The sequence below is a fragment of the Callithrix jacchus genome, chromosome 4 (genome assembly GCF_049354715.1).
Source record: "Callithrix jacchus isolate 240 chromosome 4, calJac240_pri, whole genome shotgun sequence".
Classification (NCBI taxonomy): domain Eukaryota; kingdom Metazoa; phylum Chordata; class Mammalia; order Primates; family Cebidae; genus Callithrix; species Callithrix jacchus.
The window spans coordinates 49,408,236-49,424,434 of NC_133505.1; positions in this window are offsets into that span (position 1 = coordinate 49,408,236).

Here is a 16,199-nt window from a genome sequence, read left to right on the forward strand (position 1 = left end):
AAAACCTGAAGTTTTATGGAGAAAAAACTTAGGTAGGAGGCATGCGCACTTAGGCCACACGTGCATGCTGGAAGGCTTGGTTGCCTTCAGCATAGAGGTTCTCTCGGTGGACTTTATTGCAATTTTAATTGCTGCTTATGTGGCTGTCTACTTCACGCTTCCTCTTCCCCCCAGGGACTGCAAGCTCCATGAGGGAAGAGATGCTTCTGCCTTTTCACCACCAATCCCCACCAGAAAGCTAGTCCCTGAAACAGGAGGCATTGATGAACTATTTTCAGAATAAATAAATGAGAGGTGAATGCTTCTCTTTAAAGCAGAATAGAAAACCAGAATAAAATTGAAGAGCAATTGATCATATTTCGAATGATGCAAAGCTACAGTTGCACTCAGAATTTGTATTTCTCTAATTCTTGCTCACAGCTCTATCATGAATGCTAGTGAATAGGTAGTATTTTTAATCCAAGTGTTGATTTCTATAGAAAAGGCGTAATTGCCTGTAATCATATGCTATTAGATCTGAGGTACTGCTAACCCTTCTGAGAATCCTAATCATTTGGACCAGGTGAATACCGTCCTGCCTCACAGGCATGGTGCTCAAGGAAAGTGACATAAAATGTCAAAACAGCATTCTATCACACCCCAGGGATAGAAAGAAGACACAACTAGGTATTTGGTAGCAGTTCCAAACTCAGAGGGAGCCGGCGTTTGCCGAAATAGAAACTCACCTCCATCAGCAGGAGCAGACAGTGAGCCTTTTAATTGCTGACTCTTTTAAACACTGACCCACAACCTCTCTTTGACTGAGGAAATGTCAAAGAATTGCAGCATGCAGAAGGAAGTCCTTCCCATTAGATTCGAAAGGCATCAAGGATATTTTTCCCTTTACCTTTTCTAGCTTCTCTTTAGGGGACTTTAAGGAAACTAGAATCTCTAATAGAAGTGGGTGACAGCAGATTCCTAGTCACTTTAAAGTCTGTAATGAGACACATTCATCTCCCTTCCTGACCCTCTTGATGGAGTCAACTAAGTTACTTAATATTCTAATGTCCTCGAGTCCTCTGCTTAGAGAACCTCATGTGTTTGTATAAAGGGAAAATTAAAGCCCTACAGTAGGCTTCATGAAAAATTGCTAGAGATCTTGAGTTAGATCTGGAAGCAGAACAGCCATGACCAGTAAATACTCCACCCTCCAACAAACTAAAAACTATTACAGGCCTGTGAACGCAAGCTTCCCCGATTCCCCTCACTCAGCACAGAGCATCAACAGATGGCCCTTTACCTTTTCCTGCCCGACTTCCTTACCCTGTGTTCATAAATTAAGCCCTTCTAAACCCAGTTAGATCCTTTTCTGGTATCCTGTATCACGGATCACACAAGAAGGTGGTGTGGTGACGTAAGGGTTAGGAGTGTGCCCTCTGGAGACACTCTACCAGGACAAACTTCCCAGTGCCACCTCTTCCCAGCTGATTGACCTGCAGCCACTTATTTAACCTCTCTAAGCTTCAGGCTCTCATCTGTAAGTTGGGAGCAAAATAGTTGCAACCTCACAGGGTTACTGTGGCAATCAGAAGATCAAATCCCTAGTAAGCCCTTGAGAACAGTTACCTATTAGTAATTCCAAAATGCTCCTGTCAAAACCCAATTCTTTCCATTTCCAGACATGCCCATGTTTTTTCTGCCTCTATGCCTTTGACCCCGCCATTTTTTTCCACCAGAACTCTCTTTTTTTATCTCCTTTACAGAGCAGGCTAAATGCCTTCATTGTCAAGAAGCCCCCACTGTTTTCACCAGCTGGAAGTTTGCCTCTTTGGCTTACCCTTGGCACTGCATCTCTTCTTCTCTTGGTATCGAAGAGCCTGGCTTGGGAGCAGGCAATCTGCCTGGGGTTCTGGCTCCACCTCTGCCCAGCCATGTGTGCTGAACAAGTGTTTGCATCTGTGTAATGGGATTATTTGTTATATTATGCTACTTACATAAATAATATATATCAGTTATATTACTATCAGTGATTACAGGAAGGATTAAATGAGCAACAAAAAGCACTTAGTACAGTGCCTGGTGCATTAGAAAGTACTAAATATTTGCTTTGATTGTTCTACCTCTCTTTTGCAGGTGTCTGGAATAGAGTTTGCACAAAGCCTTGCAGATGTTACTAAGGTGAGTGTACATCTAAGTTTGCCTATCACCCCAGCAAACAAATTAATAGCTCCCTCTTTTGTCCTAAAAAGTGTGACAGTTTGGCCAATAACTGATCCACCCTAAAAAATATTACCTACTTGGTAAATGTGTGTTGAACTAGTGAAGAAAAGCATGTGTGAGACTTGTTGACCTAGGTCCCATGGCTCAGTTGCTTCCCTCACTCCAAATGCAGGACTGACACTAAGAATACCCCTTCACATCCTCCCTGGCCACACCTCCCCCACCCCGTGACTTCCAGGCACCCTCTGCCTCTAGCCTGACCCTGGCTCTTTGGAATGTTCCACTCCATCAGTGTATCCCAATGACTGCTTCTTCCTCTGCATCCCTCCTCCCTCTCATCATCTGTACATCTGAAAGCCCGTACAAACTTACTTGCATAAAGACCATCATACGTGATTATAGTTTAATGTGATGGGTAAAAAGAGTCTTCAGTCTAAGATGAAACAGTGCTTTAGCCCCAAAAGAGAAAATTTGGGCATCAGAGATAGGCTGCATCAGGGGCAGACATTTGCCAGGGCGAGTCACCATAAAACACTCTTAATGGATTTGCAGTTATTTTCCAAGGATCTGAGTATCTGGACCCATCATCCCTGTGCCCCTGCCTACCCTCACCTGATGGAGATGGCATCTTTTAGTCCAATGACCTATGACACATTAGCAAGAGTGCCTTGCTAGGCTTTCAGGAACTCCACTCTGAAGGCTGTGATGATGGCCCAGGGAAAAAGGACTTGCTGGTGCACATTTAAGGGGCAGCCATGAATGAAATGTGAGCCTGGGGGACAGTGACTGAAGAGGGAGTTTCCAAGGGAGTGAGGGCTTCTAGGTGCCCAGCTGAGGCTGAAGACAGGACATGGGGGAAGGGTAAAGCTCTGTTTCACTACGATTCAGACTCCAAGGGTAATTCTCAACAGCCAGGAATGAGATGAATTTCCAAGTTCTAATAGCAGAATTAAATTGGCATAGCCATAGATTAGCAAACTTCATATTGAGTGCCTACTCTGTACAAAGCACTGGGTGAGTAGAAGAGGGGGCCAGACATTAGTTTCATAGGAAAAACAGTATGACCCTCTCTCCCAGGATCTTATGAAGTCATTGTCTATGTAAAGCAGAAACAAGTAAAGCAGGTCTGCAAGTGTTCCACTCAGAGAACCAGACTAGTTGGTGCCAAGATTGCAAGTCACTGGGCAAAAGGCTGGAAAAGACCAGTTTTAGGTACCACCCAAGGGTTCTTGGACCTAGAAAGTAGAAGCCTCCCAGGTTCTAGAGGCAGAAGAACAGGCCCAATGGATGGGATCCTTGCAAACCTCATGGAGGTTTGGAATGGAGCACACCCGGAATGGAGCACAGAGCATGGTTCCGGGTAAACGCTACTCCTGTTTTCCCATGAAAGAAAGAGAAAGCTATGAAGATGCAATCTACCATCAGTATTAGGAGAGTTAAGCCTTATTCAAAAATTAACAGAAGAATTAACCTGAAGAACCACAGAAACTCATATGACCCGACAACTTTCAAAGCATGTAATTTATCCAATTAAACATTTTATGCCACTGTAACCATACAGGGTTTGTGTATTATAACCTCAAAGGTCTTTACTTCTTAGGCACTTAGGTTGTTTTCATCTTTCTGCCCAGACACATCTGTCTATATAATTATATCATCTAAAGCATAATACATGGTATAATTATATAAAATTTTACTTAACTCTTCATTTTCATTCTGTGGTGTGTATACTGCTCACAGTTTATATAAGGTACTTGGAGATAGAGTTTCAGCTTTTGATAAAGGCCCTTTCTTTCACTCACTTGTTTAAGGCCCTGTTCAAGTTCTCTTGTATGTGATGCTTTCCTTGACTACCCCAGGCCACAATGACTGTTTCAAGTTTCTATAACCCTCATCACTCACTTGACACTTGCCCTATATTATCTTGTCTTCCTAAATTGATCTTGCATCTAGTAGAGTATGAACTCCTCAAAGGGAAAGACCAGGATCTCCTATTTCTGTTGATCACTTGAGCTTCTGCCAGAATGCTTTGGCACCTGGTAGATCCTCAACCCATAACAATAGATGCTGATTCACTAGGGCTGGGATAGAAACCATGCTCCTTTGCAGAATCACATGTTTTACAAGCTATGCACACTTCATCTACCAGCCCAACCCAACCAAATCTATAGATAAAGAATGATGTTTAGGTCTGTATCAGTTAGAAGCTTTCAAGTAACAGAAAACCCAATTCTAACTGGCTCAAACAAAAGACCAAATTAATTAGTTCAGGTAACGACAAAGCCCAGGAATAGTATGGCTTCAGGTATTTCTGGATTCAGAGCTCAAATTGTATTATTAGAATGAGGTTTTCCTAATCTCTTAGCTCCTTCTTCCTACATGTTGATCTTCCTCGCTTTGCTTCTAGTCTCCTTCTGAAAGCAGCTTCAGCCCTTATGGTATCTTGGTCGATAGAAAAGAACACTGCTATTTGCCCTAAAGAGTGTCGTGACATCTCATCAGCTCTGATTTACTCACATGCCAATCCCTGGACTAGTTACTGGGGCCCCAGGGAGGCAGTATGCTGCTGCCTGACACAAACCTAGAGGAGATGTTCTACCCCTAGATCCCAGGAATCTGTTTTTTAAGTCCATCAGATTTTTCTAGTGCACATTAAAGTTTGAAGACCATTGATATAGCATCTGGCCACATGAGCAGGTGAGAGAAGAACCCAGTGATTGGAAGATGGGATCACTGGAGGCAGGAAGCACAGCATATTTGCTGGGACGTCTCTATAAATATGGAATTGCTTAAAACGGCACCAGGGCTTGGGGAGAGCAGTGAAAGACCATCAGCTGGGGCACTGCCCATTAAAGAGTCAATTTCACTTATAAGACTCAGAGATACCTTTAGACTTTGGTCCCCAGTTAGATCTACCTGACTCGAAGTCATAAACTTGTGAAATCTCAACTTTGGAAAAGACCTTAAAGGTCATTTATTCCAAACTTCATCTCCATTTGATCCCAGAACCCCTTGGATATCATCCCTTGCCTGCTATTCATCTAGCCACCATACAAGTACTTCTCCGATAGAGATATCCTTAATGCTCAAAGCAGCCGAATCATCTTCTAATGCTCTAGATGTTTAAAATGTCTTACTCTGTTAGGCAGAAATCCATCTCTTTATAAATTCCTTCCGTCAGTCCTGATTGTACTAGGAATGATACAAGACAATTCTATTTTTTGTTCCAAAAGACACCCCTTGCATATTTGAAGACCATATTATCACCCCTGTATTTCTTCTAGCCTCCAGGATACACAGCCCTGGAGATGTCTGTCAGTCATTCCTTGGATGTTGTGGAATCTCATCCCCTACCTCTCCTGGCTGCCCTCTCTTCTCAAGGTGCTCTAAATGGCCTGTGTTTCTCCCTCTTGGAGTTTGATGCTCAGAACACAACACTCCAACAGTGATCTAATGAGAAAAGAATAGAACCATTGTCTCATTCGAGACACTACTTTTCTATTGTCATAATCCCAGCATTAGTGTTAGCATTTATAGCAACCACTTCTCAGTGCTTACTCATCATGGCTTTCTCCTAATCTCCTCCCTCTTTGGCCTTGTGCAGCTGCTAGGTTACATCTCTCTCATTATAGACCCTGTGGAGTTTGTTTGTGAGCCCAGGTTTATGACCTTAGAAATAATAAGTGAATTTCAGACAAGAAGTATAAGCTGAACAATTCTATCACAACTGCTTACTCATTAACTATAGTAATCTTTTAAATAACATCTCGGGATTTAAAAAATAAAATTTAGCAAACATGAAAGATTTACCATGTACAAATAGTGAAAACATGGAGATGAATAAGTGGGGGGCGGAAGTGCTTGCTTTTGGTGGGATTCATGTTTTGGCCAAGGAAATAGAGTAAAACAACCAACCCCAGCAGTGGGTGGCAGTTGCCATGGTAATGGTTTGAGTAACTCTCATGTCTGCCCCGGAACTGAGGGGCCTTACTCAAGAGCAGACAGGGTAACTGGAGTTGGAAGGGTATGTCTGATTTCTGCAGTCAGCAAGGGAGAAGCCAGGCCTTCCAGGAAGCAGGAGCCACATGCCAAGACCCAGAAGCATAAGCACAATGCACATTCTGGGAACTGGGGCTGGGGCCAGCTGGTTGGAAACTGTGGGGAGAATGTTGAGGGAATAAGGCAGGAAAGTGAGGTTCTAGCCAGATTGTCAGGGCCTGGAAGACCATATTGAATCTGAATTTTATCCTGTGGTCTCTGAGAATAGAATGAAGATCCTGAAAGGAGGAAAACTGACAAGTGGAATCAACCCTGGGAGGCAAGGAGACTAGAGAAGAGGTTGCTACACTCAGCTGAGGAGTGATATCTAGAACATACAAGTGTTTCTTGGAGTTCAACTTAAAAAAGAAAGCTGAATATAACAGTAGACTAAAGATATGAACAGACAATTGGCAGAATGGAAAACACAAATAGCCACTAAATATATGTAAAGGTGAAGACCTTGTTGGCAATCAGGGAAATCAAAATGAACACTACAATATATTGTCATTTCATGGCCATTTGATTGGTAAAATGTAAAGTATGATAATACTGAGCATCCCTGAACTACTTGTACACTGATAGTAAGAGTATAATTTATAGGCCTCCTTTGGAAAGCAACTTGTCAACATCTAATAAAACTGCAGTATGCATCATTGCATCCAGGATTCCAAGTCACAGTATCAGTCCCGTGTGCTCACAGGAATATATATGAGGATGTTCATTACAGCTTTGTCTATTACAGTAACAGAGAAAGAGACAGAGACAGCACACCTAAATGGCTCTTATGGGCTGAATGGTGTCTCCCAAAATTCATATGTTGAAGTCCTAACCCATAGAACCTCAGAGTGTGACTATATTTGGAGATAGAGTCTTTTTTTTTTTTTGAGATAGAGTCTTGCTCTGTCACCAGGCACCATGCTGGAGTGCAGTGGTGTGATCTCGGCTCACTGTAACCTCTGCCTCCCGGGTTCAAGCAATTCTCCTGCCTCAGCCTCCCGAGTAGCTGGGACTACAGATGTGCACTACCATGCCCAGCTAATTTTTATATTTTAGTAGAGACAGGGTTTCACTGTGTTGGCCAGGATGGTCTCGATCTCTTGACCTCGTGATCCACCTGTCTCGGCCTCCCAAAGTGCTGGGATTATAGGCATGAGCCACTGTGCCCAGCCTTGGAGATAGAGTCTTTAAAGAGGTGGTTAAGTTGACATGAGTTCATTAGGATGAGCCCCAATCCAATATGCCTGGTGCTCCCTATAAGAAGAAGAAATTAGGACATAGGTAGGCACAGGGAGAAGACAGACGTCTACAAAGCCATGGAGAGAGGGCTCAGAAGAAACGAATCCTGGCAACACCTTGATCTTGGACTCCAGCACCAAGGAGAAATAAATTTCTGTTGTTTAAACCACCCAGTCTGTGGTACTTTGTTATGGAAGCCCTAGCAAACTAATACAATGGCCTTCAATGGGGGCATAAAGTTAAAAATAATTAAATTAAAGCAATAAACCAGATCTATGTGGCTCAACATGGCTACAGCTTGACAACATAATGTCCCATGAAAAATCAATTTGCAGAAAGTATAGTCAATATGATTGCAATTCTATAGCATGGCTGGGATATTAAACAAAGTAATTTCAGGATATTCGTCATGGTGGGGAGAACTGCAAAGGGGTGGCAGGGAGGTGGAAAGAGGCTTCGACTGTATCTGTAAGGCTTCATATGCATAAATAGACACGGTATAAATGACAGAAAGTAAACATTTGCTGATTGTGGTGTAGGCACATGTTATGGTTTTCTCTGTATTTTAAATTATATTTTTATCTATTTTTTTACATTGTTTTATGAGGAGATTGGGAAAGGAGTGCTGAGGACCTGAACCAAGGCAGCGGCTCAGAGGGAGGAACTCACCAGCATCACACTTTAAAAAACGATTTTTTCTCTTCACTCGTTATCTATTCCTTTTCTTCCAGGCAATAGTATAGTGCTCTGTTCCAGAATGAAGGTACTAGCAGCTTTCTTCCCTGGATGAGTCCTGGGAGCTGCAGTGTCATGAGACTTGACTAGTGTTTTCCTTTTAAGTTCTTCCAATTCAGAAAAATGGAAACCTCTTTAAGGTGTTCTTGCAAAAGCCTTTCCCCAAGGGTCCCACCTTTCATAATGACACGGCGTGTCCAGACCATGCCCTGGGTGTTGAGCTTTTGGGAATCAAGCCACACACATGTTCATTTTGCCTGCAAAAGGCAGTAAAGCCAGGCCCAGCAATATTCCTGGAAAGGGCACAGATGGGTTTCTGGTTCCACCCCTGCCTCCAATCAGATACATTTCCTTGGGCAAGTCTCTCACCCCTGAAGCTCAGTTTCCCTTCTGTGATACCAGGGTTTGGACTAGATTTCACCCATCCCCCACACCTCTCACCCTGTTTGTGTGGTGGAAGCATGGCTCTTACAGGACAGGACCCATTCAGGCCTGGTGGCCACCAAGTCAGGCCTCCTCCTGCAGAGCTGCCTGTCAAGTTGTTAATTTATCTTGTCCGGAAGAGGAAGCTCACTTCTGAATTTTGGCATATCAGTCAACACCTCCAGCAGAGGCACTGTGAGATTCACAGCCTGCAAAGCATATCTAAACTAGTTTATGGCTATCCTAAAGGCTGTGCGCTAGTTGCTTGCAAACAAAATGCTCCAGCTCATTGTGGATCTATATTTGGTTCCAACATGAATATCGTAATCGCTAAAATTCAAAACCCAGCAGACAGTCGGCACCTTGGGACTCGTTTCTGAAACCAAACTGGGATATGCTGGGGTAATCAATCAATTGATCCTTCAATATTTGTTGGCTCCTTGGCCTGTACCTGTTGGCCCCACTGTGACCATTGGCAGAATTTGTCTTTAGTGTTCTTGCTCACCCATCCCCAAAGCCTTTGCACCTCCAGGCCCCTGCCTTGTTTCAGTACCTAGTACCCTCTTCTCCCTCCTTACACCAATCACACCTCTCTCTCAGGGAAGAATCTGCCTCACTTCTGGATTTCTTGAGCTTGCTCTGTTCAAAGAGCATCCTTGCTCCTTTATAAGGAATTCCAGCAACAGGGCATAAGCAGGTGGCAAACGTATGCTCTTGACCTGACATCCTTCTTCCGCTCCCCACCCATGGCTCCCCCTCCACAATGTGGTTGGAATAAATCCCAGCCTTGGCCCTTTCTGGCCGGTGGTCAACCTTGAAGCAGGTTGCTCGACTCTACAAGCCTCAGTTTCTCATCCATAAAATAGGGAAAACGGTGCCTACTTTCCAGGGTGCTTTTCTGGAGTGATGAGTTAAGGTATCTTAAGCCCACAGCACTTAGAAGATGTTCAGTAAACAAAGGCTATGATTACACTCATGGGCTTAGAGGAGGGCAGGGGGTCCTCCCAGACCTTCCAGCTCATATGATATTAAGCACTGTGTTTTGCTCTAGGCATTTCAGAGAAAGAAGCTCGAGTTCATGATGCTGAGGACTTCAGTTCTATCAGAGGTGCTAATGCCACATTGGAGAAAATAAATAGTAACAATACCCAACCACACAGAGAGCAGCAAACCCCCCCAAGCATGGCAGAACTAGAGATTTAGGACTCCAGACCCGCCATGATGAGCCGTGGAATTAACCCCAAACTGGGCATCTGAGACTGAGGGGTTCCAGTCCCAGCTTTTCACCCAGCTGCCAGAGAGCCTCTGCTTATCCATTTTCTCATCTATAAAATGAGCACTGGATTTGATTAATCTCTATGGTCCATTTCTGATTTTACATTCTGAATTTTTTAGATTCTCTCACTTTAAACAACTGCCAGACTGCCTACCTTTCTTCTTCTCATGGACTTTTTGTTTCCTTTTTTTTTTTCCTGAGACAGAGTCTTGCTCGGTTTCCCAAGTTGGAGTGCAGTGCTGCCATCTCAGCTCACTGCAAACTCTGCCTCCCAGGTTCAAGCAATTCCCTGCCTCAGCCTCTGGAGTAGTGTGATTACAGGCACTCACCACCATGCCCAGCTAATTTTTGTATTTTTAGTAGAGATGGGATTTCACGATCTTGGTAAGGCTGCTCTGGAGTTCCTGACCTCGTGATCCACCTGCCTCGGCCTCCCAAAGTGCTGGGATTACAGGCATGAGCCACTGAGCCCGGCCAAGCTTTGTTTTTAACGTAATAAATAAAACAAGGACTCTTGCCCACATGTCTCTTAGGGGAGACAGACAATGAAGATAAGCCCAATGTATAAGATGGGTGGTTAGGAGTGCTACAGAGAAAAATTGGATGTCAGGTGGTTAGGAGTGCTGGGTGGTTAGGATGTCAGGTGGTTAGGAGTGCTGGGTGGTTAGGATGTCAGGTGGTTAGGAGTGCTGGGTGGTTAGGATGTCAGGTGGTTAGGAGTGCTGGGTGGTTAGGATGTCAGGTGGTTAGGAGTGCTGGGTGGTTAGGATGTCAGGTGGTTAGGAGTGCTGGGTGGTTAGGATGTCAGGTGGTTAGGAGTGCTAGGCAGAAAAATTAGGCAGGAGATGAGGAGGAGGAGGGTGTGCAACTTAACTGAGGAGGGCCTCTCCAGAAGGTAACAAATGAGCAAACCCCTGGAGGAAGAGAGAGAAATGAGGAGCAGCAGGGCCAGGGATCCCAAGGATGCTGAGTGGCCTTAGAGTATGCACACGGGGCCTTGCAGACAGTGCTGGAGCACAGACACAGGTGGGTGGGTGCATATGCTGGAGCACACGGAAGCTCTCTCCCCTCGATGGTATCTGTCACAGTGAAATAGGAGGTGAGGTCATGAACTGAGAGGATAGGGATGGAGGGGTCAGAGGCTGGAGGAGAGGAGAGAAGCCATGAAGTGATTGTCTGGGAAAGGGGGAGCAAGAAGGACAAGGGAAATGCTTAATTTCTTTCCATGCCTTGAGAAACTGGCTCTCATGACCAAGCTGTGGCACAATAGAGCATTCTTATCCATTCACACATTCATTTGGCAAAATGTGGGTGAGTGCCCTTGACCGGCACCCTGTGAAGCAATGTCAGATCAAGAGACCTTTATATAGGGTCACCATACCTCCCTATTAGCCCAGGACCATCCCCGAGACAAAGATTTGAATGTAAGTTGTTTATTGGGGAAGTAAAGTTTGGGGGTTAAGGAAGGGCCAGAAGGAAAGGAGGAGCCAATCCTAGCTGCCACCATGGGCAGGTGGGGTTCAGTGTCACAGGGGCCTCCAGGAGACTGTCAAGCACCCACATCATCATTCCCATGGAGGAGGCGAGTGTGCATCCACCAACTCCTGTCCCTCACTGGCTGTGGGGATGCACCCCAAGGTGTTAACTCTGGGTTTCCCAGCCTGCTCTGGTGAACAAGAACTAGCAAGTCTTGCAGGGAGAACAAGCTGAGGGACTTGGCTAATGCAGATATAGGCTACCTTGGGATATAAGGAGCTAAGATGGTGGGAAGCAAGGTGCCAGGCTGGCAGTGAGCAACGTCAGAAGGTATAAGAGCAGTGAGGGTAAGAAAATACAAGCAGGCATCAGCAGCCTCGGTACCACACTTGGAAGTATCTTGGCTTAAATAAAAGGTTACATGTCACCCTAAGTATAAGATACAGTCCTTCCCTTCAAAGGATGAATTTATAAGAGAGGCTAAGAATAGGCTTAAACCTAAAACAAGTAAAAAGAAACCATAAGAGAAGAAACAGGATGGCATAGGCTAAATGCCAAGTGAGTCTAGTTGTCAAGAAGTGAGGGGAGGAGGTGACCTCCCACGCCTGGGATGGAGGAAAGGGCACCTGAACTGGGTAGAACTGGGTGAGCAGGCCAGTAGCAGAGGACATGAGCCTGGACCTGATCCACTGAGATGGCTATGTGTTGCCTTCGTATCCAAAGCTGGCACAATGACAGGTGGCTGCTGCTGACTTGGAGACACAAGGTGTGGTAGAGAAAGACTGATGGTCGTCCAGAGCTGCCTCTGGCCACCTGCGCCCTGCAGGTGCAAGGCAGTCTTGATTTGCAGCTGAGGCTGCTGTTTGGGAAGCTGTCACAGTTCAGAGGCGCTTCTTCAGGGAAGCGTAAAACAAAGAAGGAGCTTCTTGCAGGTTGTTACAAAGAAGCCTCAAAAATATAACTCTGATTTCCAGCCTTCCAGCACAGGGCAGCTGCTGAAGACACAGCCATGATTCACCGCAACAAATGATCCTGACATCTTTCTTCCGGCAACACTGCAGAAGTTTCGGAAATCTGGCCTGTGGTTCACTCCTGTTCTCCAAACTTTGTGGGGTAGGGGTAGCTGAGCACTTGGATTCCATATTTTGATGAGGATGAATTAATTCATGTGCAAACACACAATCACAGACCTGCCACTTGGATTGGATGTTCTAATGAGGGAGGCGACTGGGCGATGCTCAGTCAGGACAGGGTGGCCCTGGCTTAATTGCCATTCACTCAACCTACAGACCAGTGCCTGCGGTGCTCCCGAGTTTAACCCTCTCCTTCCTCCAGTCACCTCCTCCTCTCCCTTTACCCTGAGTTGCAGACTCTCCCAGGTTCCCCACTTTGGTCCTATTCCCACACTCCAATAGCAATCCCCAGAATTACCACAAAAGCTGAAAATCTACTCATCTGCTTCCACATTCTCTTTCCCACCCTGTGGTTGAGGAATTAATTGTTCTCAAACACCTCTTGGTTCCTTTTGCTCCATATGGTTCAGGAACATTCCGTGGCTCCCTACGACCCACAGAAAAAAATCCACATTCAAACAGAAGGTCCTCCACCAACCATTCACTGCTCTCTGCTTCCCACCATCTTAGCTCCTTACATTCCAAGATGGCCTATATCTGCATTAGTCGAGTCCCTAAACTTGCTCTCCCTGCAAGACTTGCTAGTTCTTGACTTCCCAGATTTCTACTTTCACATTCTCCCTGCCTCCAAGACGTTCCTCCCCTTAGCAAATCCATTCCCATTGCTTGAAGCCAGAAGAGGTGACAGCACTGAACTTTCCCAAAGACAAAACACTCACTGCACCATGACTGATCAGTGTGTCCTTCAGGTCAAGACCCACATACTTGATGATTGAATGAACAAATGAAAAATCCTTCCTGGCTAGGCCTCCCTGTTCGGATAATCCCCCGTGATATGGTGAGTCTCAGCATGAGTGGGTAGAAGAGTTACAGCTTGAGTCGCTTCCCCCTCCCCCACAGCCCGCTATATATAGTAATTTGCAATTTCGCTGAGGCAGATTTTAGTGTCTTTCTGCGAGTCTGATGCGTAAAGTGACTTAGCTAGAGAGAGAACCTACAGAGCATTCAGCCTCCAAATTTAAACTCGGTTCTGTTTTACTCTGCTCATCTGTAACGTATGCAGTGGTTGTCAGGAAGTAATTTAAGAAACTGTTGTTTCCTCCTGAAAATGGCCACCTTTTTTCCCAAGGGAAACAGAAGACTATGGCGATGGTGTAAAGGCAGTCCCCTTGTGGTATTGGCAATGCTGGCCTCCTCCCCGATTTGACTGTAGGCTCCCGCTCTGTTTGGTTCACGTTAGCTCCTCAGTGCCTGGCGCATGGAAAGTGTTCAGTGTTCCTTTACTCAATGTGTAAATACATGAGTGGTGACTGTGCTGTGCGACTGTGCTTTGGAAATGTAGTTCTAGACAGAAACGCATTTCAGGGAAAAGCCAGGAAACTGCACAAACATTTTAGCATTCAAAAACGTGGGGATTTACAATGTTTCCAGGATAAATCACTCACGCAAGCCCACAGCTTCTCCTGCGCATGGCCATCTGCCCCACTGGAATTCCCTGCTGTTCTTTCAGGTGTGCAGGGTTGTGTCCTCAACTTAAGCAGTTCCTTGAGGGCAGGGACCTGGCGTCATATCTTCATGTCCCTCATAGAGCCTCAACAGTGCTGGCAGGGTCACAGAAGGTGGAGGATAAATGTTTGCTGACTCACCAATGGGAATGTTCCCTTGGGGAGGGGTGGATTGGCAACTCCACCGTTGGGCCCTAGAGCTGCCCATGGGGTGCCCCTTTCTCAGGGGAGCAGGTGCCTACACCTCCCCCCTGCAGTAGTCAAAGCAAGGCAGCTCTGAGGCCAAGACTACCTTTAGCAATACAAGAATCACAGACCCTTAAATATGTCAGAGCTTACAGGCTACCTCATTCAACCTCCTTCTTTTTCAAGTGAGGGAACTCTGAATCCAAGGAAAGGACATAATTCTGTCTTAAGCTCTCAATGCCCAATGCCCACTGATCCTTTCCACACAGGATACTCCTTCCTGTTGACATTCTCAATCCGCCTTGCGCCTCTAAGACTACTGAGGTACCCACTGTCCAGGAGGACCCAGGTTCACATTAACCTTACACACAGTAGTCTGTTGAATAAATGCATGACCTCTACAATTAGGGTATCCTATGCTGATATTTTTGAGATGAGAAGCCACTCTGCCTCTCACCTGCAGTCCTAAGGTTCCCTGAGGCTGCTGGGAGTTCTGGTTGGACTGATGAGCTGGAGGTAAATGCTAAGGGGGACCTTATCTGCAACCTCCATGCAGCTAACTAACTCTTCCCTCTTCCCATATCCTGAATCACTTACAGGCCCACAGACAGGAGCCAGGGCTCCATGATTCAATGGTTTTAACTCAAACAGCATGTGCTATTGTTTTTTATTTTTGATCTTTGTGGGAATATTATAGGTATATATATACTTATGGTATACATGAGGTGTTTTCATACAGGCATGCTATGTGAAATAAGCACATCATAGAGAATGGAGTATCCATCCCCTCAAGTATTTCTCCACTGAGTTGCAAACAATCCATTTACTCTCTAAGTTATTTTAAAATGTACATTTAAGTTATTATTGGCTATAGTCACCTTGTTGTGCTATCAAACAGGTCTTATTCATTCCAACTACATTTTTGTACCCATCAACCATCCACACCTTCCCCACAGCTCACCACTACCCTTCCCAGCCTCTGGTAGCCATCCTGCTCTTTATGTCCATGAGTTGAACAGAATTTATATTGTGCTTCTACATTCCAGGCACAGAGCCACAGGCTTGGGACCCTTTGCCTGAAATGTATAGTCCCTCACTGAGCATCCCTATTTTGGACCAAAGAACTGTCTCTGAAGTATCAGTCTCTCGTGACATATAAGGAAATAAGGTCTTCAGAAGTTACCATATCCCTCTACTTATCTCAGACATCCTCTCAACCAAATCACTGTGAACTTACCATGGTGTTCCAGTGTCTCATCACAAGGAAGAGGAGGAAAAGGAGGAAGGGTTTGGCTAGAGTTTCCTGGCCTGGCTTCTCTGTTCTACTGGGTAGACCCTCATGGGGCCCAGAGGCTCAGTGACATCTGCTCTCCTCTGGTACTCATGTAGGATGGAGACACTCCAGGTACCAAATGGGTCCCAGCTAAAGGAAAGTCCAACTGTGCAGCCCCAAGAGAGAGTCTCCTAAGCCTCAAGGGAGAAAGATGGCATCAGCCCAAGGCTCCTGCCTGACGACCAGCCTATTTACTCCAAGGCATTTACTTAGTAGAACTTACGACACCATTATGTAACTTTGAAAAATAAAATCAACGTTGAATAATAAAAGTGATTTTTCCAAAGCTGTACTAACATGCACTCAATTTCAAATCTATTTCCCTTGCTTAATAGACTGAAAAGGTTTGAGGGATGACTTTCAGTCAGAGTGCTTTGTCATGGTCCCCAGAGAAGCTCACCTCTCCAGGGGCCAGCATGGAGGAGCAGAGGCAGGGACTGTCTGCTCTCTTGGCATAATCTACAGTCTACAGCCCCTGGACACTCTGATGTCAGCCCCACGGTGGAGCAGGAGAATAACTGAGACCCTCTGGCAGTGTGTCCTATCTATCTGAGACCCTCTGGCAGTGTGTCCTATCTATCTGAGACCCTCTGGCAGTGTGTCCTATCTGCCACCAACAGACAGCAAAGTCTATTTCTTCTTGTGAGACAGGGCTT